Consider the following 4727-nt stretch of genomic DNA (forward strand, 5'->3'; position numbering starts at 1 on the left):
TTCCACCTCGGTCATATCGTCGCGGAGTTTAGGCGAAGCCCTGCGCCGGTAGAACATCATCATCGTCACCACGCCGTCGTGCTGACGGAACTCATCCCCGAAGCTTTGCTGGATTGGAGCCCGGGGATCATCATCGAGCTGAACATGTGCTCAACTGGGAGGTGTCGTACGTTCTGTGCTTGGATCGGTCGGATCGTGAAGACGTATGACTACATCAACCGCGTTGTCATAACGCTTCCGCTTATGGTCTACGAGGGTACGTGGACGAACACTCTCCCCTCTCATTGCTATGCCATCACCATGATCTTGTGTGTGCGTAGGAATTTTTTTGAAATTACTACGTTCCCCAACAGCTCCCACATGCTCCTCGATGATCTCATTGGATGAACCACGATGTCGAGGATTCGAACAACCCCGTATACAATTCCCTTTGTCAATTGGTACGTTACATGCCCGAGACTCGATCGTCGGTATCCCAATACCTCGTTCAGTCTCGTTACCGGCAAGTCACTTTACTCGTACCATCATGCATGATCCTGTGACCAAACACTTGGTCACTTTGAGCTCATTATGATGATGCATTACCGAGTGGGCCCAGAGATACCTCTCCGTCATACGGAGTGACAAATCCCAGTCTCGATCCGTGTCAACCCAACAGACACTTTTGGAGATACCTGTAGTGCACCTTTATAGTCACCCAGTTACGTTGTGACGTTTGGTACACCCAAAGCACTATTACGGTATCCGGGAGTTACACGATCTCATGGTCTAAGGAAGAGATACTTGACATTGAAAAAGCTCGACAAAAACGAACTACACGATCTTGTGCTATGCTTAGGATTGGGTCTTGTCCATCACATCATTCTCCTAATGATGTGATCCCGTTGTCAATGACATCTAATGTCCATAGTCAGGAAACCATGACTATCTGTTGACCAACGAGCTAGTCAACTAGAGGCTCACTAGGGACATGTTATGGTCTATGTATTCACACGTGTATTACGATTTCCGGATAATACAGTGATAGCATGAATAAAAGACAATTATCGTGAACAAGGAAATATAATAATAACCCTTTTATTATTGCCTCTAGGGCATATTTCCAACAGTCTCCCACTTGCACTAGAGTCAATAATCTAGTTACATTGTGATGAATCGAACACCCATAGAGTTCTGGTGTTGATCATGTTTTGCTCGCGAGAGAGGTTTAGTCAACGGATCTGCGACATTCAGATCCGTATGTACTTTGCAAATATCTATGTCTCCATCTTGAACATTTTCACGGATGGAGTTGAAACGACGCTTGATGTGCCTGGTCTTCTTGTGAAACCTGGGCTCCTTGGCAAGGGCAATAGCTCCAGTGTTGTCACAGAAGAGTTTGATCGGCCCCGACGCATTGGGTATGACTCCTAGGTCGGTGATGAACTCCTTCACCCAAATTGCTTCATGCGCTGCCTCCGAGGCTGCCATGTACTCCGCTTCACATGTAGATCCCGCCACGACGCTCTGCTTGCAGCTGCACCAGCTTACTGCTCCACCATTCAACATATACACGTATCCGGTTTGTGACTTAGAGTCATCCAGATCTGTGTCGAAGCTAGCGTCGACGTAACCCTTTACGACGAGCTCTTCGTCACCTCCATAAACGAGAAACATGTCCTTCGTCCTTTTCAGGTACTTTAGGATATTCTTGACCGCTGTCCAGTGTTCCTTGCCGGGATTACTTTGGTACCTTCCTACCAAACTTACGGCAAGGTTTACATCAGGTCTGGTACACAGCATGGCATACATAATAGATCCTATGGCTGAAGCATAGGGGATGACACTCATCTCTTCTTTATCTTTTGCCGTGGTCGGGCATTGAGCCGAGCTCAATCTCACACCTTGCAATACAGGCAAGAACCCCTTCTTGGACTGATCCATTTTGAACTTCTTCAAAATCTTATCAAGGTATGTGCTTTGTGAAAGACCTATGAGGCGTCTCGATCTATCTCTATAGATCTTGATGCCTAATATATAAGCAGCTTCTCCAAGGTCCTTCATTGAAAAACACTTATTCAAGTAGGCCTTAATGCTGTCCAAAAGTTCTATATCATTTCCCATCAAAAGTATGTCATCTACATATAATATGAGAAATGCTACAGAGCTCCCACTCACTTTCTTGTAAACGCAGGCTTCTCCATAAGTCTGCATAAACCCAAACGCTTTGATCATCTCATCAAAGCGAATGTTCCAACTCCGAGATGCTTGCACCAGCCCATAAATGGATCGCTGGAGCTTGCATACTTTGTTAGCATTCTTAGGATCGACAAAACCCTCCGGCTGCATCATATACAGTTCTTCCTTAAGATGCCCGTTAAGGAATGCCGTTTTGACGTCCATCTGCCATATCTCATAATCATAGTATGCGGCAATTGCTAACATGATTCGGACGGACTTAAGCTTCGCTACGGGAGAGAAAGTCTCATCGTAGTCAATCCCTTGAACTTGCCGATAACCCTTAGCGACAAGTCGAGCTTTATAGATGGTGACATTTCCATCCGCGTCCGTCTTCTTCTTAAAGATCCATTTGTTTTCTATCGCTCGCCGATCATCGGGCAAGTCAGTCAAAGTCCATACTTTGTTTTCATACATGGATTCTATCTCGGATTTCATGGCTTCTAAGCCATTTGTTGGAATCTGGGCCCGCCATTGCTTCTTCATAGTTCGAAGGTTCACCGTTGTCCAACAACATGATTTCCAGGACAGGGTTGCCGTACCACTCTGGTGCGGAACGTGTCCTTGTGGACCTACGAAGTTCAGTAGCAACTTGATCCGAAGTACCTTGATCATCATCATTATTTTCCTCTTCAGTTGGTGTAGGCATCACAGGAACATTTTCCTGAGCTGCACTACTATCCCGTTCAAGAGGTAGTACTTCATCGAGTTCTACTTTCCTCCCACTTACTTCTTTCGAGAGAAACTCTTTTTCCAGAAAGGATCCGTTCTTGGCAACAAAGATCTTGCCCTCGGATCTTAAGTAGAAGGTATACCCAATGGTTTCTTTAGGGTATCCTATGAAGACGCATTTTTCCGACTTGGGTTCGAGCTTTTCAGGTTGAAGTTTCTTGACATAAGCATCGCATCCCCAAACTTTTAGAAACGACAGCTTAGGTTTCTTCCCAAACCATAATTCATACGGTGTCGTCTCAACGGATTTAGACGGTGCCCTATTTAAAGTGAATGTAGCTGTCTCTAGAGCGTATCCCCAAAATGATAGCGGTAAATCGGTAAGAGACATCATAGATCGCACCATATCCAATAGAGTGCGATTACGACGTTCGGACACACCGTTACGCTGAGGTGTTCCAGGCGGCGTGAGTTGTGAAACGATTCCACATTTTCTTAAGTGTGTACCAAATTCGTGACTTAAATATTCTCCTCCACGATCCGATCGTAAGAATTTTATCTTTCGGTCACGTTGATTCTCTACTTCATTCTGAAATTCCTTGAACTTTTCAAAGGTCTCAGACTTGTGTTTCATCAAGTAGACATACCCATATCTACTCAAGTCATCAGTGAGAGTGAGAACATAACGATATCCTCCGCGAGCCTCAACGCTCATTGGACCGCACACATCGGTATGTATGATTTCCAACAAGTTGGTTGCTCGCTCCATTGTTCCGGAGAACGGGGTCTTGGTCATTTTGCCCATGAGGCATGGTTCGCATGTGTCAAATGATTCATAATCGAGAGACTCTAAAAGTCCATCAGCATGGAGCTTCTTCATGCGCTTGACACCAATGTGACCAAGGCGGCAGTGCCACAAGTATGTGGGACTATCGTTATCAACTTTACATCTTTTGGTATTCACGCTATGAATATGTGTAACATTACGTTCGAGATTCATTAAGAATAAACCATTGACCATCGGGGCATGACCATAAAACATATCTCTCATATAAATAGAACAACCATTATTCTCGGATTTAAATGAGTAGCCATCTCGTATTAAACGAGATCCAGATACAATGTTCATGCTCAAACTTGGCACTAAATAACAATTATTGAGGTTTAAAACTAATCCCGTAGGTAAATGTAGAGGTAGCGTGCCGACGGCGATCACATCGACCTTGGAACCATTCCCGACGCGCATCGTCACCTCGTCCTTCGCCAGTCTCCGCTTATTCCGCAGCTCCTGCTGTGAGTTACAAATGTGAGCAACGGCACCGGTATCAAATACCCAGGAGTTACTACGAGTACTGGTAAGGTACACATCAATTACATGTATATCAAATATACCTTTAGTGTTGCCGGCCTTCTTGTCCGCTAAGTATTTGGGGCAGTTCCGCTTCCAGTGACCCTTCCCTTGCAATAAAAGCACTCAGTTTCAGGCTTGGGTCCATTCTTTGACTTCTTCCCGGCAACTGGCTTACCGGGCGCGGCAACATCTTTGCCGTCCTTCTTGAAGTTCTTCTTACCCTTGCCCTTCTTGAACTTAGTGGTCTTATTGACCATCAACACTTGATGTTCTTTCTTGATTTCAACCTCTGTTGACTTCAGCATTGAAAATACTTCAGGAATGGTCTTCACCATCCCCTGCATATTGTAGTTCATCACAAAGCTCTTGTAGCTTGGTGGGAGCGACTGAAGGATTCTGTCAATGACCGCCTCATCCGGGAGGTTAATGTCCAGCTGGGACAGGCGGTTGTGCAACCCAGACATTTTGAGTATATGCTCACTGACAG

This window comes from Triticum aestivum, chromosome 3B (assembly GCF_018294505.1).
Source record: "Triticum aestivum cultivar Chinese Spring chromosome 3B, IWGSC CS RefSeq v2.1, whole genome shotgun sequence".
NCBI classification, from domain to species: Eukaryota; Viridiplantae; Streptophyta; class Magnoliopsida; order Poales; family Poaceae; genus Triticum; species Triticum aestivum.